This window comes from Herpailurus yagouaroundi, unplaced genomic scaffold, assembly GCF_014898765.1.
Source record: "Herpailurus yagouaroundi ecotype Mexico unplaced genomic scaffold, PumYag 187, whole genome shotgun sequence".
Taxonomy (NCBI): domain Eukaryota; kingdom Metazoa; phylum Chordata; class Mammalia; order Carnivora; family Felidae; genus Herpailurus; species Herpailurus yagouaroundi.
This window is the reverse complement of record NW_024412418.1, coordinates 33,683,741-33,707,919: the sequence shown is the minus strand read 5'-3', so window position 1 is coordinate 33,707,919 and position 24,179 is coordinate 33,683,741. Positions and strand designations below refer to the sequence as shown.

General features: G+C 34.5%; 1 protein-coding gene and 1 pseudogene across 17 annotated transcripts in view; one reads left to right on the top strand and one right to left on the bottom strand.

Moving 5' to 3' along the window:
• Positions 1–24,179, bottom strand: part of SOX6 (SRY-box transcription factor 6) — a 626,712-nt gene that overhangs the window by 223,085 nt on the left and 379,448 nt on the right. The gene's annotated exons all lie outside the window — the stretch shown is intronic.
• Positions 11,997–12,649, top strand: LOC121043721 (phosphatidylinositol N-acetylglucosaminyltransferase subunit P-like; annotated as a pseudogene).

Below are 24,179 nucleotides of genomic sequence, written 5' to 3'. Positions count from 1 at the left end.
GAACCCATGGGGGAGGGGAAGGAAAAAAAAAAAAAAAAAAAGAGGTTAGAGTGGGAGAGAGCCAAAGCATAAGAGACTGTTGAGAACTGAGAGCAAACTGAGGGTTGATGGGGGGTGGGAGGGAGGAGAGGGTGGGTGATGGGTATTGAGGAGGGCACCTTTTGGGATGAGCACTGGGTGTTGTATGGAAACCAATTTGACAATAAATTTCATAAAAAAAAAAAAATCAACCAGTTGCAAAAAAAAAAAAAAAGAAAAGAAAAGCATGATTCAAGATTTTAAAACAGTCAGGATCACTTCATATAATACTTGCAGGTTACAAATGGAATTTTAAAACAAGTTTATAAAAATCATTTTCTAATGCAACTTTAAAATTTATGGTTTTACCATTGTCACGTGAATAAATAAGGATTTTTAATTTTTTTAACTTGAAGGCAAAAGTTGGCCATGTGATCCAGAGAAGAAGAAAAAAAACATGTATTAATATCTGAGCCATATAGGGAATAGAATGCCACAGTCAATGCGGTAGTGCTGAAAAATAACCTCAGTAGTGCCAGACGCCACCTTTTGAAGAGATAAAAATCTGAAAAGGCAACAAGAAGATGATTGCAACTGTTGCATTTAAGAGTGATATTTAAAAAGAACTTTGCTTGTAAAAGGTGTTATAACTCCAGTAGTCCCAGAGGAATTGCAGAGGCGGCAGGCTCTGCAAAGGCACAGATCTTAAGTACATCCTCTCTGATGGATTCTGTTGGCTCCCCACCCGGGTTTAAAACCCCTGCTGTGAATTAGATAAGAATCTTAGCGCCATTCATAATTCTATAGAGAAAAGTGGTGGGGAGGAAGAGCAAATGATAGGCCACAAGGGGTACTTCTACCTGACTGCCATTGAAGGCCAGGCTCTGTGTAATATTCATCTCCATGACAAAGCACAAATTAACTACCGGTGCCTACCACTTATTTTGTGCTCAATAAAGTTGAAATGAACTCATAACCAACTCTATCTAAATTGTTAGCTCCCAGAATGGTTGGAGATAGGTAGCCACAGCAATGGATAAACCAGATGGAATTGCTCTAGACTTCAGCAGTATTTGAGCCATATCTGAGTTGCTGCCAGTTTAGTTACTCCTGTTAACTGTCCGAAATTAAAAATTATCTCCACTGCTATGTAAGCAGTAGAAAATCAAATCCAATTAAAGGAGATAAATAATGAAATTTGAAAAACTAAAGAAATGTAGACACAGATTCTATATACATTTTTTTGAGCACATATGATGGTCCAAATACTTCCTATGTGTAAGTGTTAGTACTTAGCATTTTTATCTGTTTTAACAAACTTAGGAAAATGAGCTAAATAAGATTAAAATGTGTCCAAGATAACATAGCTTGTAATCAATAGAGCCATGATTCTAAGCCAGAAGATCTGATCCCCAAGCCCAGGCTTTTTCCAGTAAAACAAATGTTTCTAGGGGGAAAAAAATGACAACTAGTTGAAGACAATGACCTCACACAGTCTTCATGAAGTCCTTTTTTGCATTTTTTTTTAAAAGTTAAACACTTTGTTGGTAGATTTAATGGTATTAAAAAGCAAACTAATTTATATTTAGGAAAATTATAATTTAATATTATTTAAAATGTTGTAAATAATTAATAAAATCTCATGACTAAGAGGACGGAGTCTACATAAACAGATTGGAAAATTCTCTACTCAGAAGATGTTATACCTACAAATTAAATTTTTAACTGTATGGAAGAAAAAAATGTAAACACTTCTCTGAACACCAAATACAATTTAGAAGGTAGAATCAACTGAAAAGACTACATAAATTATGTGGATAAGTAATTATACAAAAAACATTTCAAAGGGACTTATATTATTGTATTAACCCTTTCTAACATCACCTTTCTGCAATAAAACTGAATTATATAGCAAGATACTGTAATCAGAAAACAGTTTCTAATTCTTTTTTATTAAAGTTTATTTACTTATTTTGAGAGAGAGGGAGAGGGAGAGGAGAGTTTGGAAAGGGAGGGACAGATACAGAGGGAGAGCGAGAATCCCAACTGGGCTTTGTGCTGTCAGTGGGGAGCCCGATGCAGGGTTCTCTGCCGGGCTCAATCCCAAAAACTGTGAGATCATGACCTGAGCAGAAACCAATACAACCACTGACTGAGCCACCTAGGTACCCCTCTAATTTTTAATAGCTGAAAGAAAGAACTACAAAAAAAGTTACATACAGTTGATTGGCCAACCCATTCAGCTGTTCTTATGCCACCAAAGCTTTTTTAGGGGAACGTTTTAAGAAAGTATTCTTTTTCAATACAAAATACATTCTTTGATTGAATTCAAAAATTGGAAAGGTGACCCTGCCTATTTTACTATCTATGATCCAGGTCAGTGTCTCACAACATTTTAAATTCTATGCCTCCTATGCAGCTTGCTAATGCTACGTTTTGCATACCTCCACTAGCCAAGATTTTGTTCAGCTGATTCACTCTCTATAGTTTCTTTAATAACAGGTGTACTAATAAGCTTTAACAAGTGACAAGCAACCTCATTTGAGATTTCTGCTCTCCTTGTCAAAAACAATTATAACTGGGGCACCTGGGTGGCTCAATTGGTTAAGCGTCCAACTTCGGCTCAGGTCATGGTCTCACAGTTCATGACTCCCAGTCCCGCATCGGGCTCTGTGCTTACAGCTCGGAGCCTGGAGCCTGCTTTGGGTTCTGTGTCTCCCTCTCTCTCTGCCCCCTCCACCACTCGCACCCTGCCTCTCTCTCTCTCTCTCTCTCTCTCTCTCAAAAATAAATAAACATTTTTAAAAATTAAAAAAAAACAATTATAATTAAGTTAAATGAGTATTTCCAGCTTGTCTCTTCTACACCTACCAGTTTAAAACAAAGTTGAAAAAATTTAACTACTCACTGACTTTTTAAAAATAATGCATTCTTACCATCCTATTTGACACATCTATAGTATATCTCTTAACCTCTCTAAAAATGTTGATAGGTCCTTTCTGTTATTTTTTTGCTTCTGACCTAATTTTTTTTCTTTTTAAAGTTTTCATTCAAATTCCAGTTAGCTAACATATAGTGTAATATTAGTTTCAGATATACAATATAGTGATTCAACACTTCCATACAACACCCGCTGCTCATCACACTTTAATTTCCATCACCTATTTCACCGCCCCCCCCCCTTTGGTAACCTTCTGTTTGTTCTCTATAGTTAAGAGTCTATTTCATGGTTTGCCTCTCACGTGCTTTGTCCCCCCGCTTTACTCATTTGTTTTATTTCTTAAATTCCACATATGAGTGAAATCATATGGTATTTATCTTACTCTGACTAACTTATTTCACTTAGCATAATATTCTCTGGGTCTATCCATGTCATTGCAAATAGCAAGATTTCCTTCTTTATTGTGGCTGAGTAATATTCCATTGCATATATAGACTACATCTTCTTTGTCCATTCATCACTCAATGGTCACTTAGTCTGTTTCCATAATTTGGTTTTTGTGGATAATACTGCTATAAACATTGGGGTGCATGTATCCCCTTGAATTAGTATTTTTTATTCTTTGGGTAAATACCTAGTAGTGGAATTGCTGGGTCATAGGGTAGCTCCATTTTTAACTCTTTGAGGAACCTCTATAGTGTTTTCCAGAGTGGCTGCACCAGTCTGCATTCCCACCAGGAGTGCAAGAGGGTTCCCCTTTCTCCACATCCTTGCCAACACCTGTATTTTTTTGTGCTGTTGATTTTAGTCATTCTGACAGGTGTGAGGTGATATTTCATTGTCTTTCTGTCTTTTTAATGTGCTGTGATTCCAGCAGTACTCAATTATTGTGCAAGAATGACATATTTCATTTTTGTTGTGTTCCATGACAAAGACAATTTACCTGATTACCAAATGACATTTACTTGATGTCATTTGTCTTTTAATTTGTCTACTATTAGCTATTTCCCCAGTACCTAAAACAGGTCCAGACACATAGTAGATCTTTAACAAATACTTGTTGAAAGAAATTATGTGAATTAATTCAGATAATTTGTCATCCAAATTAAGACATTTATTAAATGAATGGAGGCACTGTGAAATAGTACATCAAGAACACAGGTGTAAACCAGGCAATCAAACATAGTCATAACTTATTCTCACTTAATGTCAGTTTCTAAATAATGCTACCTAAACAGAACCCTAAAGTTGCTAAATTTTGTAAAAATTCTATATGAATTTTATGTTTTTGGTAAGCCTGAAATATGGATGATGAAATTCTATAGAATAATTAGGCTCAATTCACTATTGAACATATGTAGAAATTCAAAATAAACAAATATAGATATAATAGACCCATCATCTAGAGTAAACCTAACAATATAACCTTAGTTTCATAAAGCTGGTACAAATGCTCTTTATTTGCCAAGTATTCTGAAGAGAAGTTTTTAATATAGCATTCATAGAAATAGTCAATCAATTTTCCATGAAATGTAATTCCCAATTAAGGAGATATAAGGTCATGCTAATTTTTCTCATTTTAGAAGAGACAAGCTTATAATTTTACTTAGTAATAAGCCAAACAACACAAAAATGTCCATCTGAAAATGATAAGAATATTTAAATGTCTAAATCTTATACCAATATGTCATTTAAAATTTCAATTTTGATATTAAGCACAAGTTCTTGTTTCATATGATAAATATACCAACACATACATCAATGAAAAACCTGCATTTGCTTCTGAAGATTCTGAGGCCTTGGATTATATATCTAATGAAGAAGTAATGAAAATTATTGTAAAGGAAAAAAAGGAAAGTCCTGTCTAGAATATAAACAGTAAACCAAAACTTTCCTGGTTTATTTTAAGTTGAAAAGTCAACCAAACTTTTGGAAATTTATACCAGACTTATAGTCAACAAAAACCATATAGTCAATGGCCTTTGAGTAAATTCTATGAGAAAAGTATTTCCCTCAGTCCTACAAAAAATCTACATGCCTACAATTATTCCAGAGAGTTTATAGTTAAGTTTCTAGGGAATCAACACAACACTGTTTACCAAACTTCTTCCCAACATAGAAAAATAAGTAATTCCCAAATTATATTGATAGGAGAATTAAAAGAAACCCCTCATACCTCCAGAACTGAGCTACAATTGAGTCCTAAACTAATTTTCAAGCTTACACACAGGCAGTTCTAACCAGATATTACCAAGTATAGTGGAATTGAAATTAAGTACAATTAAATTAAATACAATTCCTACCCGGATCCCATAAATAAATGTATTTTATAAAGTGTAGATTATTATAAAGACCATCAATAATTTTTTAACAACTGAAGGATCTAAACCAAGTGAAGATTTAAAAGGCACTGGGAAAGCAAACAAACACCAAAATACAGGAAAATCTACTAAATGTGATTTGGGAAAAAGGACTCTGCCATTTCTGGGATTTTTCAGGCACTGTTTTGTAGGGATACCGGAGTTACGTTGTAACAGTGTTAGTTCATAGTTGTAAAAGTTCTATCAGAGGCAGCAGAAAATCTTTTTTTTTAAGGAAAAAAATCTAAAATACTAAAGTGAACATCAATTAAGATATTTCAAAACTGCGTAAATCCAAAGGCAAGTGTTAAATCACTACAATGTCAATAGAACTAAATAATTTGGTGTGAATTTGGAACCAAATTCAGTTAAACAATAACTATTTACAAATGTATAAAAATTTAGTTTTCCAACTTTAAGCAGAGAGTGGATTCACCTACTCAGAACAGAAAGAAAAAAAAAGGAGCAAAAAAAAGGAGAGGAAGGAAACAAATAAACAAGACTCTCCCAAGAAGATCCACAAGTTAGAGTTGGGGGCCAATGTATTCTAGGCAATAAAAAATATTTTAGAGTTAGGGAAAACACTTCCAAGTTTTAGTTATCATTGCAACAAGCCAAAGACAAGTGAATTCCCAGATTATCAGACATGGTTATATTTAAATGTAAGCTCTTAAATCCATTCATGAGCTAAATATAAACATCTGAAGTAGTTGCTGTTTGGAATTATCTGTGCAACTGAGAACACAGGTAATCAAGAGTTGACTATATATACTCTTTTGTTCCCTCCATTTGGTCAAATGAACTGAATAATCAACAGCAGTTAAGGCCATTTGGAAAGAGCCAAAACAGTTTACTCTGGCAACCCAAGAAATACAAGACTGAGATCACCAGCAAGGGTGAGGTAATATTATTATTACTATGGTTCATTTCATTATCATTGTAAAATAAAAAACATGGTAGAAATTCTACCAGGTTAGTAACTCTACCAAGATAAAAATATACAGTAATTATTCAGTAATAGGCTACTCATTTTAACCTTCTATTTGAGTTGCTAAAGTGATAAAAGTCTATCATAAAAATGGCCTTATATCAAAATGGATATAGAACATTATTAAATATTTCATTTGTATAAGGTAAGTATACATGAATGATAACATTGTTTCCACTAATCTGTACATGAAAATAGGCTAGACATAATAAAAATCAAAACAACTATAACCATAAGAGACTCAAATACAGAGAACAAAGTGAGGGTTGCTAAAGCAGAAGTGGGTGGGGGAATGGGCTGAATGGGTGATGAGCATGAGCACTGGGTGTTATATGTAAGTGATGAATAACTGGGTTCTACTCCTGAAACCAATACTACACTGTATGTTAACTAACTTGAATTTAAATGAAAAAATTAACCAAAATTCAAAACAACTAAAAAGATACTAGAAAGTTCTTTCACATACATTGAGCCTTAAAACCACCTAGTAAGACAGCTATTATTATTGTCATCACCAATTTGCAAAGGAAGAAAAGACAGAGAGGACACAAGATTTACTTAAAATCACACAGCCAGATCTTAAAACCTAAATTCAAACCTATTTATCTTTCCACTTCAAAAACAGCCAATTCTTTTAGACTGATATTCAAGAATACATTTTCTTATCTTGAAGTTTTACAGTTCTTATTAGCATTAGAGTAACATTGTGCTTATTTTCCTCAGACTGAAGTCCCAGGTTGACCCCATACACCTAAGAACAGAACTGGAAGAAGGGAGAGAGTGCATATGTGTGTGTGTGTGTGTGTGCGTGTGTGTGTGTGTGTGTGTGTGTGTGCGCGCGCATGTCTGGTATGTGTATATAGCTCCAAATGTACTTCCCAATTTGAACATAAGCAAACAGTTGTTACAAAGCTCACTGCCTATCTGAGACTTTTGGGGGGGAAAGGGAACATTATAAAAGAAAGAAAAATACCTCACATTTTTCCCTATCACAGTTTGTTTGTTCCCCATATTTTCCATCACTGGTTTTACCACCATTAACCTACATGTAAAGGTGATTTTTCAAAAATTATCTTAAAAAAATAACTTGAAGTGTCTTTTTAAAGTATACTTATTTAAATGATCATAGACTCAGAAAATCAATATTGTAAAGAATCAAAGAAGTCATTCAACTCCCAAATTTTACAAATCAGGAAGCTGAAAGCCAGAAGGGAAAGTGATATACCTGATGTCATAAAGGTAATTTGAGTTAGGACTAGAACATAGAAGTCCTGATCCTTTCACTGTAACATGCCACCTCTGAAAAACTCAAGTGAAATAATCCACTTTAAATCATTTTGGGGCACCTGGGTGGCTCAGCTGGTTAAGTGCTCAACTCTTGACCTCAGCTCAGGTCATGATTTCACTGCTCCTGAGATCAAGCCCTGAGTCAGGCTTCATGCTGACAACACAGAGCCTGTTTGGGATTTACTCTTTCCCTCTCTCTCTCTGTCCCTCCCTTGCACACACACTCCCCCTCTCTCCCTCCCTTCCTCTCCCTCAAAATAAATAAATAAACTTAAAAAAATCATTTTTGCAAGATAGTTGATTTTGGTAATCATTTTCCTCTATCCATTTAAAAAGCAATATTGATTCTTATTTAGACTTCCTCAAGCGTATCATGTAATCTAACAATGGAATGCTGGTCAATGACAGAAGCAATCAATAGGGAAATATTTTCAAAAGCACAACTTGTCCAAAGATGCTAACATTTTCACTCTGAAGCCTCAGCATGGAAGTTTTCATATGTGCTGGGTCACAGAGATTAATCAGAGTTTAAATGATACTTTTTAAGAAACAGAAAATCAGGATGTTTCATAGGTAAACAGTTACATATGGACTTGGAAAGATTTCAGTGCCCACCACTGATCAAATTTAACAACTGGAATATTATGGGCCACAAGAATCTTTGGTTTTCATTGGCTCTTGTATTAAAAAACCTGAGTGCCTGAGGGGTTCTCCAGATCCTAATTTCCTTTAAATAAGAGCAAGAACTATATAAAGAACATTGGTCTTAAGTTCCTCAGGAAACAAGGCATCATAACAAAAAGTGATTTTATTTATTTTTTCATTTCTAACAAGATTTTCTCTATTTGAGATTACATTCTTAAGGATAAAATTCTATGTGTTGAAAGATATTCACTGAGGGGCACTGGGTGGCTCAGTCAGCTAAGCGTCCAATTCTTGATCTCAGCTCAGGTCATGATCTCAAGGTTGTTGAAGTTGAGTCCCACGTCGGCCTCTCCAATGACAGCACTGACCCTGCTTCTGATTCTCTCTCCCTCTCTCTCTGTCCCTCTCCTGCTCATGCTCTTTCAAAAATAAATATTTTAAAAAAGATATTCACTGAAACAATACTGATGACAGTGAAAAACTTAATAACAAATGGAAAGTCCAATTGTAGTGAAGCGATGAAGTGAACAGGGCTATCTGTATTCAGGTGCTGATTACACAGAGGCAAGTCAGATTTTTAACTATTTTTAGGAAAAGTCTTTTAAAACTGAAAAAAATGCCTGTGTGATAATGTCAAGTGGGAAAAAAAAGGAGCATAACACTGTGAAAAAAATAAGCAGAACAAAAAGATTTGAAAGGGGGCAATCTAACTTGAGTCTGTTTTTAACTGGCAAATGTTTTTCTTCAGTATGATCATATACTACAGATGTCCTGTGAACAACACAGGTTAAAGGTGCTGACCTCCTGTGCAGTTGAAAATCCACACGTGTCTTTTTTTTGTTTAGTTTTTATTTAAATTCCAACTTGTTAACATACAGTGTAATATTAATTTCAGGTGTACAACATAGTGATTCAGCACTTTCATAACATCAGCGGGCTCATCACAACAAGTGCACTTCCTTAATGCTCATCACCTATTTCACCATCTGCCACCCCACCTCCCCTCTGGTACAGTTTGTTCTCTATAGTTAAGAGTCTGTTTCTTGGCTTGCCTCTCTCTCTCTCTTTTTCAGAAAAGTGATTTTAAAAAATCAGTGGCATTTTGGGAATGTAGGATAAAAGAAATGCAGAAACTGATAAAGATTGAACAGATAAAACTCAAGCTGAGGTCAGGTAAATCACATCAGTATATATTTCACAAGTTTCTTGTTGGCTAGTACATAGAGAATGGCAGAAATAGAAAAAAAACCTCAAAAACAATATGATGTTCATCTTATAATTTTCAAGCTGTGTAATATGAGTTAACAGAGCATATAAAAATATTTGATTATCAAGTTGTATAGTGTTAAGTAACTGGAACATAAATCCTGATATCTGGGTTCTCGTTTTACTTTTGCCACTTTGTACAAGTAGCTTTTTGAGCCTCCATTTCCCCACCTGTAAAATGAGGGTGTTGGACTAGATAATCTGTTAAGGATTCCAGTCCTATCGGCTATGTTATAGGCTATAATCTAGAAATATTCTGTGAGTATAGACGCTCTCTGCAATTTTAGTTTTTTTATGAAAATCATTCAATCTTGCCTGTATCTGTAAAGATCATTAGTATCTTGGTAGCACGAGAAAAAGCAATTTATGTGACCAAGAACTATAAATGTAAACATATCATATACATATACATGTGAAAGAAGATTCAAAATGAAATAACCACTGCTAGGAGAGTCCTTCAAAATAGTGTCAAAAGGACAACGAGGACCTATGCGTGTCTCCTGCTTCAGCTGTCAGAACACCATGAATTTTTTACTTTTGTCAACTGCAATTTGTCAGTTGCAACTCCACCACCTCCTTGAACACATCCTTCTAATTTGAACTGAAATAGAAATGATGTAAAGCCTATTAGCTAAATAACCAATTGTGTATTAGGTAGTCAGTTTAAACTCTGCCAGTGCCAATCATAATTCTTTCAAAACAAGTTACACAACATTATGTCTTTTGCCATTGTAAGCCTGCATTCCCGTTCCTAACTTGGAGCACACTTTCGATTTCTGTGGATTCTGTGTCTCCCAGGTTGCAATCCCTAAGACCCCAAAAAACTCTCTGGTTGCTTTACAGCCTCTTCTTCTTGATCAACAATACATATATACCCATATATATCTAATGGGTATATCAATTAATGCTGGATTAATTGATATCCAGCATTAATTTTTCAGATGCGATTTTTTTTCAGTTAGAGGAACTTCACCAAATTTAAAAACTGTTTCTTTTATAATGTGACACTATAATTAACATCAGCAAACTAATTCACAAAATATATTTTTGCTTCTTTGTGTTTACGGAAGAAAAAAATGGAATAAAAGCAGAACATATAAGTTGAACCTATGTCACTCTGTATATGAACAAATGTAACTGGATTTTTTGACTTACAGTTTCATATGTAAGTCCACTGGGTTTTGTTTACATATTATAGGAATAATCTGATTTAGGAAGCTGTAGGGTGAAATGTTTAACAGCATGGACTCTGGAGCCAGATTGCCTAGTTTTAAATTTCAGTTCCACTATTTCCTAAGGCTATAACTTCGATCTTATTGATCTCTCTGATAAAATTCAGTATTGTATAGATCAAATAAGTTAATACAAATTAATACAAGTGAAGCACTTAGAACAGTGCTGCACATAGTAAACATTCAATAAATATTTGCTGATAGTCATATAATGGCTATATTAAAAATCCATTTTAGAATCTATCCTAACAGTGAACACAAGTTACATGATATAGGATTATGATATAGCTTTTCAAATTAGAACTTTTAATAAAGTTCTAAAATAAGACAACTGTCACTGACTACAAAATATCACTTTATTCCAACGTCTGCACAGATGAGGATGGAAGTTGTAAATCCAGGCCTGAGCCTGTCACTCACCCAGTTAAACTCTTCAATGGTTCTCCACTAATGAAGTCCAGACTATTTAATTTTTTTTAATGTTTATTTATTTTGAGAGAGAGAGAGAGAAAAAGGGTGTCCGTGAGCAGAGGAGGGGCAGAGTGAGACGAGAGAGAGAATCCCAAGCAGGCTCTACACTCAATTCAGAGCCCAACGTGGGGCTTGATCCCACAACCATGAGATCATGACCTGAGCCAAAATCAAGAGTTGGACACTTAATCAACTGAGCCACTCAGGTGCCCCCAGACTTTTTCTTAAATGGCTACATACCCCCCTTTATGATTTTGCACTTCCTTGCCCATCTCATCCTATCTTTCACTTTTCCTGTCCAGCTTTAACACCTGCCCCCCTCAACCACAAATGCACACACACATGCACACTACTTTCACTAAAAACATGAAATGCCCCAGAAAAGTAATTTCTCTCTCACATTTCTAGGTCTCATCATCCATGCTATTCATATTGCCTGAAGCATTCTTCCACCCTTTTTCTCTTCTGTAGTGTTACTTTAAAACTGAAAGCCAGGAATAAGCGGATGTTTATCAAAAGAGGAATGGATAAACAAATTATTCTTCATTGATCTGGGTATATTACGCAGGCAGCTCTTAAGATAATGTAAAGAATTCATTCATTCATTTAACAAATATTTACTGAGTATCTTCAATGTACTCTTTTAAATTTTATCCTCAAGATATCCACAAGATATCCACAAAAATTTTATCCTCAAGAATGAGATAAATCTATATTAAGTTTTTAAAAAAGCAAGTTGCATAACACATTTTTATTTTAAAAATAGGCTGACAGGGGTGGAACAGAGAGAGAATGTTATGTTATACTTTATATTATTTCTATATTATATTGTGCAATAATGTACATTTATAAGTGATAGTATACAATTCTTGAGAATTATTAAGAATACAACATCTCAACACCCACACTCCCATACACCCATGGAGGGGGGATGGAAGGCCCTCTTCCCCAAGCATCTTGGCTGTAGTGTGACAAGATTGTCTAAAGCCACAGGGAAAATGGTGGAAAATTCACCATCGCCATTGCCACAATTTATGGCTTTGTTCGTAAGTCCCAATTTGGCTACATACTATGTCTTGAAGGGGCTTTTGTTCTTGAATCTTGACTAAACTCCTTAGACTAAACCTATTGGCCTCAAAAATATTGGACAGTTGCACTGCCTGCCTACCACTTCACTACTACAGTTATTGGTTATGTACTATCATTTGGAATAAACACGATGAGTACATCTCCACTCATTTCCATTCATACAGTTATGGACAACTATGCTAAAAATCAACAGCAAAAGAAATACCAAGAAGATGACATCCCAGCATTAAGAGATTTTCCCATTAGTGAAGCAAACCAAATGTTCTTTCTCGAAGCCAAAAAACTTTACACCAAAAACTGAATTGTGTGTAGACTAACACCAAGCATTTATTATAAGTTTTTGACATAATAATTTTGGCCATAATTATTTTGACTATCTCTGTTATTAATACCTGACATTGAAATGTAAAAATATTAAGTTGAACTCTTAATTTGAAATCCATTAATATCATTAAATGTTCTCAAATATTCATTTTTAATGGACAGACTAAATAAAATCATGTATTAAAGAAAGAATAAAATATCTCTCACTCAAGGGTAATTGTTTAGAAGTTATTTTTTCCCAATATAAAAATAACTTCTATTGAAGGTCACTTAAGGAAAATTAAGGGAATAGAATTTGAGGTGAGAAGATACTTAAAGAAATTTGTTTCCTTGTAAATTAATGTTTTAAATACTTTTGTATTACTGAATAATAATCAAAGATTTAAAAAATAATAAACATTTAACTTTCTTGAAAGAGAATATTTATTCCCCACACTACCATTATATTTACATCTATCACTTGACTCATACTTCTCAAAAAGCATTTTGGACATCATCTGGGTCCACTTTTATATGAATGCTATATCCATAAAATTATGTTTATAATATTACTATGATCATTTTTGTCTTTTTCACTGCATTGACATTTGCCCTAATGGTGTAAAACCAATAATAAGTAAAATTACTGGTGGCTTATCTAAAATTACTATGCCTTATCAGAAATCAAGCCAGCAGCACTGAATTGTACTAGTTAGTGGTCACTGAAGTCTTTGTAACCAGGTATTTTTTAAATGTCAGTTTCACTTAAAAATTCTTGATGAAACAGTAAAAATAATATATTAATCTTATTAAATCTCAACTTAGAGTATACTTTAATTACATATAAAGTATTTCTGCTACATACAAAAATAACAATAGTTTTCCTGAGGAAAAGCATTTGTGTGATTCTTCGAGATCCAAACTAATAGCTTTTTTCCATAGAATTCCATTTCTACTTGAAAGAATAATGGACAGGAAAAGAATAGCATTCAAACTTAATTTTTTTTTTAATTCAAGGATAGCTAACACATAGTGTTATATTAGTTTCAGGTATACAATATAATGATTCAACAATTCTACACATTAAGCAGTGTTCATCATGATAAGCGTACTCTTTAATCCCTATCACCTATTTCGCCAATCCACCTAACACCTCCCTTCTAGGAACCACCAGTTTGTTCTGTATAGTTAAGACTCTTTTTTTTCCTCCTTTTTAATTTGTTCATGTGTTTTGTTTCTTAAATTCCACATGTGAGTGAAATAATGTGGTATCTGCTGTTCTCTGACTGACTTATTTCACTTAGCATTATACCATCTAGATGTATCCATATTTTTGTAAATGGCAAGATTTCATTCTTCTTCATGGCTGAGTGATATCCCATTGTATATATACCACATCTTCTTAATCCATTTATGTACGGATAGACACTTGGGTTGCTTCCATACCTTGGATTTTAAAATATATTTTCTCAAATATGGTATGAAAAGAGTCTCTTGACTTCAAGGAAAACAACTGACTGTATTTGTTTTCAATAATCAAATTGTTTATGAATGTGACATTGGTGGATGTGATTATTTTATATTATATCATGAAATACATCAACATTTAGAAGTTCCATATAACTCAGTGATCCAATATTTTCCAAATGACCAAACCATGTTGTCATAAAATCATACATTGCTAAAAGATCCATTCAAAGTATGTTAGACCAATGGAATTTAAAATGATGTAATAAAATGTGAAGAACTCATCATCTTTCAGATTCCAAATTGCAGTTAACCTTTATATTACTTGTAAATTATACTACAAAGAAGCATATCCATAATTATCTATAAAAGTTATTAAAATACTCCATTTTCTAAACACATATATGCATGGTGCTTCACATACGTCAACCAAAACAACAGATTGCAACAGATTGAATGCAGGAGCAGACATGAGAATTCAACTATGTCCCATTAAGCCTGACATTAAGTAACTGTGCAAAAAAGTGAGATAATATCACTCTTCACACTAAATTATTTTTTAGACATTATAGGTATTTTTGTAAAGATTATTTTAGCAACACATTTGTTATTTAAATTAATTAACAAATGTTTAATTATTTTCACTTTTAATTTCTAATACTAAGTATGTCAATAGACAAAAAGCCACATAAACAAAACTTCTTTGGGTCCTCAAATAGACCTAAAATTGCTGACCTATCTGTAAACAATTCTGAGACCTTAATCTCACCAGACTACAAGCAAATTGAGTTAATTGCTTCCCCAACTCCAAAGACATGGTAGACACAAATATGTGCTAAATGTAAATGACCCTCAAAACTACTTCAGGAAAATATACAATTTTAGAATGAATGAAGGGTAAAGGTTGAAAATCAGAAATGAGCTAAAAACTAGCTCTACCACTTATTAGATTTGTGGTTTTGTACGATTATTTATGCTTTTTCTGAGTCTTTGTTTCTTCACATATAAAATAAAATTTATATCCATCCAGCTAAACAATTGTTAAATATTAATAAATAAATATTACTCACTACTGTTAAATAAAAGAGTAAAGAATGTAGAACAGTTAGAACTCTTATACACTGCTGATGGTAATGCAAAATGGTGCCGCTGCTCTAGAAAACAGTCAGTTCCTCATAAGGAGCTCGGTACATATACCCAAGAAGAATGAAAACATACATCCACACCAGAACTTGTACCATGTTCATTACAGCATTATTCATAATAGCCAATAAATGGAAGCAATCCATGTCCATCAACTGATGAATGGATGGAAAAAATGGGGTATATATCCTTCAAGTGGAATATTATTTGCCAATAATAAGGAATTAAATATTAATACATGCTACAATACTGAACTTTGAAAACATTGTGCTCAGTGAAAGGCACTAATCACAAAAAAAACACATGTAATTCCACTTATATTAAATGTACAGAATAGGCAAATCTAGAGAGATAGGAAGTAGATTAGGTGTTGCTTAGGGCTGGAAAGTTTGGAAAGAAATGGAGGGTGACTGCTAAAGGGTGAGAGATTCCCTTTAGGGTGATATAAATATTCTAAAGTTTGATTGTGTGATCATTGTACAACTTTATGAATATACTTTTTTAAAAAACCTACTGAATTGTACTCTTTAAATGGGTGAATTTTAAGATATATGAATTATATCTCAATAAAGACATTGCTAACAATGCAAACAAACAAACAAGCACAGGTGAAAATGTCTAGCAAAATAAGTGACACATACCAGAAGTTCAGTAAATGCTTTTTTTGTCTTGATAATAACTGACGTGTCTCAAAATCTACTTACAAAACTAAGATACATCACAAAAATTTGAGCAGATTTAATTAGACTATGAGAAAAATTTGTATGTCAATGGTCAACAAACAGTATAATATATTCACAAAAGAAGTTACCTTTTTGTTGTCTAGCTATTCTTATTGATTTTATACAAACTGTCCCTTTTTTAAAATTTCTGTGAAATATGAATGAAAAAAACAGGATGGATCTTTTAAGATTCCTTGTAGTTATTTAATATGAACTGAAATTTGATATCTGATTTAAATTTTGGTGTCTTAATTGAAGCTTCATAGTATAAAGTATGTTTGAGGAAAAATACAGAAAATCTTGTATATGAGATATGATAAAACCACTAAGCAGATATTTACTGGCAACTTCCCTCAGTTAAATTGATATTTATGAAAAAAATTAAGTAATCCCTTTTTCATAATTCCTCTTGCTATTAAAGAACAAAATTATTAAATTGCACATTAAAGTTTTTGGTATTGCAAATTCATTAATCATAAAGCTTGCCTTGAAAAAAGCATGTCAAGAAAAATCATACTAGGAAGCAATACACGCTCTAGAACTATTGTCCTTTCCAATGGAAACAAAACTATCTATGCTCTTGTCTACCTGAGTCTTGCATTTGTGATGTTCATTTAAAAGAGGAATGTTTTGCAACTGAGTTTCAAATTTTAGATCTGCCTCTTGGCATAGTGAGCTGACAGATTTTGTGGTCTGGAGGCACAAACTAACTAGAATTTCCATTCAGAAGCGGTAGCATATTGGTGAAGCCAGGGTGAGAAAACAGAAGAATAAGACCAATTTCTCAGTCTTCTCCGACCCTCACAGGCTTCTTGTGTACCTTTCTAATTCACTACATTCAGTCAATAATTCATGGAATAAATATTTTTTATATACCTTGGGTCAAGCAGTGAACCCACACATACTCTGTTTTCATGCAATTTACCTTCCAGTCATGGAACTCAGATAATAAAATAAATTAAAAAATAAAAAGTATATTAAGCTGCAGTAAATGTTATAGAAAAAAAATAAAGCTAAGTAGGTAGAAGAGGTTCCAGTGTTAAATAAGACAGTCACAATAGGTCTCTCCAAGAATGTCAATTAAGCAAGAACTGAATTAAGCAAGAGCTGAAAATATGATCCATGAGAACATTTAGGAGCAGAGCATTCCAAGAAGAATAAAAAACAAATGCAAAGGTCCTGAGGTGCGTGCCTGTTTGAGGAACATTAGTAGGTAAACATATGATAAATAAAAAAGAGCAAAAAGAAGAGATGATATTTTGATAGAGTAAATATGTATTTGGTCTTCATCCCCAGTTCCTGGCATAGAGCTTCAAAAATCTTTGTAATTTCCTGAGTGATAAGAGTGAGAGGAGTATCTATTATTCATAATAAGCCCCTTTCAACCATACCTGAGTCTATGTTTATGAGGTGACAGTTAATGAGCCCCTAGATAGCTTTAGGATGTGAGCTGGCTGCCAGAGGAACCAACTATGTGATTAGAGAATTGAAACTTTCAGCCCTACCCTTGACCTCTGAGAAGGGGAGAGAGGCTGGGGATTGAGTTAATCACCAATGGCCAATGATTTAATCAACCATACCTATGTGTATAATGGAGCCCCATAAAAACTCTAGACAGAGGTGTCCAGAGAGCTCCGGAGTTGGTGAATGCATCCTTATCCCAGGAGGGTGGAGCATCCCTCCAGGAAGAAACTCCTGGAACAGGAAAAGAACTCCTACACTGGGAACCTTCCAGACCTTGCCCCATGTAGCTCTTCATCTTGTGATTCATTTGTATCCTTTATAATAAAAAAGTAATAGTAGAGAATTTCCCTGAGTTCTGTGAGGTATGATAGCAAATAATCAAACCAAATAGGGGTTTGGGGAGCCACTGATTTGTATCCAACTTGGACAGAAGCGTGGATAACTTGGGGACCCATGACTTGTAATTGGTGTCTGAAGTGGGGGGGGGGGAACCAGTCATGTGGGATCAAGCCTTTAACCTGTTGTGGGGGCAGTCTGTGCTAACTCTGGTTTGTTAGTATGAGAATTTAATTAAATCGTAGGACACCTAGCTGGTGTCCACAGAGCACTGAAGAATTGTTTGGCATGGAAAACTCACATTTTTTGTGTCAGAAGTGTTTTGAGAAGAGAAACAGTTTTCCCTTAAGAATGTAACAGAAATGAAGTTAGACAAGAAAGAGAGGACCATATCTATCCTGCAGGGCCTTTTGGGCAATCATAGGGACTTTGGCCTTTATTCAAATTAATATGGGGGTCCATTAGAGGGTTTTCAGACAAAGGAGTGATGCGATTTAACTGACATGTTAAAAGGATCAACCTATAGCTTCTCTATGGAAAACAGATTATATGGAGACAAGGGAGAAAGCAGGGGATGTCAGCTGAGTGGCTAGCACAATAATTCAAGCAAGATAGACTGGCCTGGACCAAGTAATGGTAATGGCACATTTACACTGGATAATTTGAGAAGAGTTAAATAAAGTATTTACAAAAATATGGGGCAAGTTTTAAGGAAGACAACAAGACATAATGATACACCCAAGAGCTAGTTATAGAATGAAGCTTTTGGGGAAAGAATGGTGGCTGGAACCAAGAGAACGTAGTTGTACGGAGAGGGTCATGAAAGGGTCACAACCATCCTACAGCAATATGGCAAGGAAAGAGCTGTGGAGAGGAAAAGGACACCAACCTTACTCTCCCTCAGCTCTCCTGAGTGCCTCTCATTGGTTGAACCCAAATGGAAGTCAAAGAGAAAGAGAACTCACTCATCAGCGCTCTTGGTACACAGAGTGAGTTTAGAAGGTATAAAGAGAGGCAAATGGAAACTATGAGGATCAAGGTTAACTTGTAATGGGGATCAAGGTTAACTTCAAGGTTTGTGATCTGAGCACCTAGAATAGAGTTGATATTTATTGAGATGGGAAAGAATTTAGGTACAGTAGATCTGGGAAAGAAATTTAGGAATTCCATTACAGACATGTTAAATTTAAAATGCCCAAGTAGAAATGTACAGTAGAAAATTGGATATATAAATTTGGAGCTCAAGAAGGAGGCCTGATTGGAAACATAAATTTTAACCCTAGTTGTCATGGATTTGAGATACCAGAAAAAATGTGACACTGATCTATAAATACAAATGATTCTCTTTCTTCAAGACATTATTCTTTTATTTACTTTGAAGGGAAAAAAACTTAAGTAATATTATAATCAATTCCCTTTTTAGCATCCTCTAAAGCATGAGCTAAAAAAAAATTGTAATTATCTGTGTTGTAAATAACTGTGTATGCCATTATAGACTGTGAGCTCCTTATGGAACAAACCATTTCTTAGTCATTTTTGTATTCCCAATACTTAGCATATAAAAGCCTCTCAAAAATTTTTGACACAAGACTGGGATTAATGAAAATATAAATAAATGAAAATAGGGTTGGGATTCATAGGGTGTCCTGAAGGTGCTATCTAAAATGCCCTATTAATGGAAAAGTTTTGTTTTGTAAAAAGAATTTCTTCTGATTGTCTGAAGACACAGATAACCTGACCTATCCTGTAACAAGAAGTCAAGGAGAAGCCAACAGTCAGGTTTTAAACAAAGAGGACTTAAGCAACTTTGAAAGCTTCTGTTGGTAAAGCAAAGAGAGAGCACTATGGATAGTCTAAGGGAGTGTCGAATACAGTTAATAACAAATCACATTTATTTGTTTGTTTCCTGTGTCCTCAGGGCAGAGCCTGCTTTTATTTTTTAAATTTAATGTACTTAGTTTAGCGTTTATCCTTTCAATACCTTTTTTCATATTGTTGTTATACATGAGTTTGTAAGAAAATGTGGTATTTTTACATGTTTTCAGTTGTATATTATATCCTATACCAGATACATAATTTTGTTTCTTTTTTCATTTAATATCATATTTTTTTTTAATTTTTTTTTCAACGTTTATTTATTTTTGCGACAGAGAGAGACAGAGCATGAACGGGGGAGGGGCAGAGAGAGAGGGAGACACAGAATCGGAAACAGGCTCCAGGCTCCGAGCCATCAGCCCAGAGCCTGACGCGGGGCTCGAACTCACGGACCGCGAGATCGTGACCTGGCTGAAGTCGGACGCTTAACCGACTGCGCCACCCAGGCGCCCCTAATATCATATTTTTAAATTCATACATGTTGATATATATATAGCTGTTGTTTATTCTGACTGCTTCTTTATTTTGATTGCTCTTATAAACAATGCTATAGTGAACATTCTTATACACATGCAAGAGTTGCTTTAGGAGATAAATATATACATATAAAAGTTGGAGAGTTCACAGAATATGTGCATCTTCAACTTTGCTAGACCTAGCTAAACTCAAAGTAGATATATAAACTTACACTCCCACAAGTAGTTTATGAGAATTCCAGCTCCTCACACTTAATTTTTGCCAGTCTGATAGATATGAAATGGTATCTTATTATTGCTTTAATCTGCATTTCTCTAGTATTCATGCATCCTCTTCTGTAAACTGCCTAGTTAATTTTTAAGCCAGTGTGGAATCAACAAGCTATGTCTACCCCATGTATTTTGATTCCATATCAGTGGCCAGGTCTGTTCAAGAACCTTTGCCAAAGCCAAAAGCAGTACCCCCAAACAAAGAAATTTGGATTTTCCTCTAGAAGCCACAAAATTGACTGGGGGGTAACTCTCAGGGTCATGGGTGTAAGATATCAGAGAAAAGTTAGATACTGACATAAATGCAAATGGTTCTCTCTGAGAGTTTAATGTACTTTGACAGAGAAAAAAATTAAAAGTTTACTCCATTTTCCTTAGCATGTCTAATGTCTCCCTTTCTGTCTTTCCTTGTGCATTGTTTTTGACTCTGACACATACTTAAACACAAAATCTGTATTAAATACAATGAAAAAGCATACATAAAAACATTTGTATTAAACACAATGAAAAATAGTACTCAAAACAGGAAGCTGCCTTGTTGACAGTTTGATGAAAGAAAGAAGGATCAGCTTTCCCTTCAGCCATCAGTGGAGATGAGATAATTTCAAGTAACACAAAAACCAAAATGCTTCACCAAGCACACAGTATACATGTGAGAAAAATAGATTTTAATATAATTTCAGCAGTTCTGTATATAAGTTATGATCCATTCCCATAGGTTTTTTAATAGATGTTCCTCAGTGAAAAAAACTCTATTTATTGCAACAATATGCAAATCAGTAAACAATATGAACACCAATTTCAAAACATATAATTCTTCCATCAAAATACTGTTTTCAGAAACCTCACTAAATTTGACATAATAACATTTTTTTGGCTTCTTTAATGTACATTGTCATAGGGATGTCTTATTACAGATAGCTGTAGATTCTACATTTCGACAGTATTAGAAGGATAGTCTTTATGACTGCTATAGTATAGAACAACATCGTCAAATAGAGCTCTCTGTGATAATGAAAGTGTTCTATATCTTTGCTACCAACATGGTAGCCCTGGTCACATGTGGTAATAAGTATCTGAAATGTGGTTCATGTAATTGAGGAACTAAATTTTAACTTTGTTTTAGTTGATTTGAATTTATTAAATAGTCAACATGTGGCAAATAACTTCTATAGTGGGAAGCACAGATTTAATGTAATCTAGAAAAATTTTCCTTTTATCTAGCCATAAATATTGGTCTCTGTACTAAGCAGATAGCCAAGACTGGACACTCTCTGCTCTAGGATCAGAGGTCACAACACTCTCCTCTTGGCAACATTGGTAGTGACCTAGTTCTCATCTCCCATCAAGTGCTAAATTACTGGGTACCCACTACCCAGGCCTTCCATATCTTATGTCCTGATTCTCATTTTTAGCAGAGGTTACATTTGACTCTTGTTATCTAACCTATAGGTGCTTGGATACCTGCTTTATGTGTTTCATGTTTCTATCTTGTGTCCTTGGGCATCTCTGCTCACTTAGGGTGACTCAGCTACATCAATAATCATTATCCCCAGCTCCTGTAATGCCAGTGTTGATTGACTACATGATACTTCCTGCCAAAAAAATTCAGTAGTTATATCCTCATTCATGACATTAGCCAGACCTAAGGTATCTAACATATGAGATTTTTTTTTAATGTTTATTTATTTATTTTAAGGGAGAGAGTGCAAGCAAGCATGAGCGCACATGAGTGGGGGAGAGGCAGAGACAGAGAGAGAGAGAGAGAGAGAAAGAGAGAGAATCCCCAGAAGGCTCCACACCGCCAGGGCAGACCCCATGCTGGGCTCAATCTCACAGCTGTGAGATCATGACCTGAGCCAATATCAAGAGTCGGATGCTCAACAAACTGAGCCATCCAGACGCCTTTAACATGCAAGATTTCTTTTTTTTAATTGTTTAAAGTTTATTTATTATTTTGAGAGAGCGAGAGAGAACAGGGGCAGGGCAAAGAGAGAAGGACACACAGAATCCGAAGCAGGTTCCAGGCTCTGAGCTGTCAGCACAGAGCCCGGATGTGAGGCTCAAACTCATGGAATGCAAGATTATGACCTGAGCCAAAGTTAGACACTTAACCCACTGAGCAACCCAGGTGCCCCTAACCTGTGAGATTTTTTAAGCACACTCCTGGGTCTGATTTCTCATGGTCTTCTTCTCAAGAAATTAAAATTGTTTGAATTGGAAACTGTTTAAGATAATCTGGTGACTTAATCCTCAAACTAACAGTGTCCTCTGTACATCCCCACATTTAAAACACTTGTTATTCCATTAGTACCAGCTATTTCATTTTCCTAATGAGCAAAGAACAAAGCTTATTTCTAAAATATTTGGAGAGATATTGGAAAATTGTGGTATGAATTGAAAGAACTTTGATACAAATAATTAATAGATTCCAGTGTGAGATACGGATTATAGGCATAATAGTAAGTGGTCATTGTATGTGAGAGATGACAATCTTCCCTTAACTATTTTTCCTAACTTTAATTATTAACCACATTATAATTTATTATTAAAATTCTATTCACGGTTCATAAATTTTTGCAGTAGACACAAAAATGCATGCCACTATGCTAGAAATGTAAAGATACTAATAGTCTAGACAGCACTCAGAGTTTCTAAAGTTTCTGTTCTACAATCACTTTCATGACATACCCAGGCACTTTGTCAACTGTCAAATAACCAGAGATGATTCACTGTTGAATTGTAGATCAGATTTTCCTAAAAAGCCAGAATAACATTAAATAATCCTTGACAGCAAATAAAAAAACGTAAAAGATACTAAAAGACAACATCCCCAAACCTGATGAATTTAAATTAATAGAAAAAGGGAAATCTACAGTAGCCAAATTTGAATAGAAGAACTATATATATTAAAAAGAAAAAAATCCCACTAATCTAAAAAGAAAAAAGTAACTTCGGTTTTTGTTATTTCTTTAATTTTGTTTTTGTTTTTCTGCTTGTTTATTTAGCTCAAAGAGTCATATGGAAGACTTGGGAAATGCATGGGGAAATGTGTCCCAATAATGACCCAAAGAGATATTAGCATGTTTTGGTGGAAAGAACATAAACTTGAAGCACTATATAGTCCTCCATTCAAATCCTGGATTGTCCATTATTATCTTGGTGTCTTGAGAAAAATTCTCCTGAGACTCTGTTCCTTCCTTTGCAAAAGGAAGATGATGATGCCAACCTCACGCCATTCATCGGTTTGAGGATTAAGTAAGATAAAATAAACAAAAGCACTGTGACACACTATATTTGCCCAATAAATGTTAGTCTTTGCTTTTGACAGCACCCTCCTCTCATGCCTCTCTGTAGGTTTTTAAAAACCTATTTAAAAAAAAAAATTTAAAAAAAAGCATTTCTCATGTCTGACTGGTAGAAAATACGAAGTATTGTAAACTCTACATAGTCTAACACAATGGTAGGCAAATAATAAGCACTGGGAAAAAAAAAGATTTGTGGATTGATTGAGATTCTATAAATGCATTCCTTCTTGAAAGCAGAGGGATGGATGAGACCAATTCTAAAGATCCTTTCCTGGTTCTGAGATTCACGTTCTAGTAGGAAAGCTTCTTTCAATGTCAACCACAGTAAGAATAAGTTCATCATGAAGGGAAAAAAAGTGATTTTTTTTCCTGGTCCTACCTCTAGTTTGTTTTAGGAAATACAATACAGAGAATCTCCTCAGGGCCCTTCCTGTAATCTTAAGTTAACTCTTCTTTCTAAATTGAAAAAGATCATAATTATTTTTCTCCAGTATTTCAATTCATCTAATTCATCACTT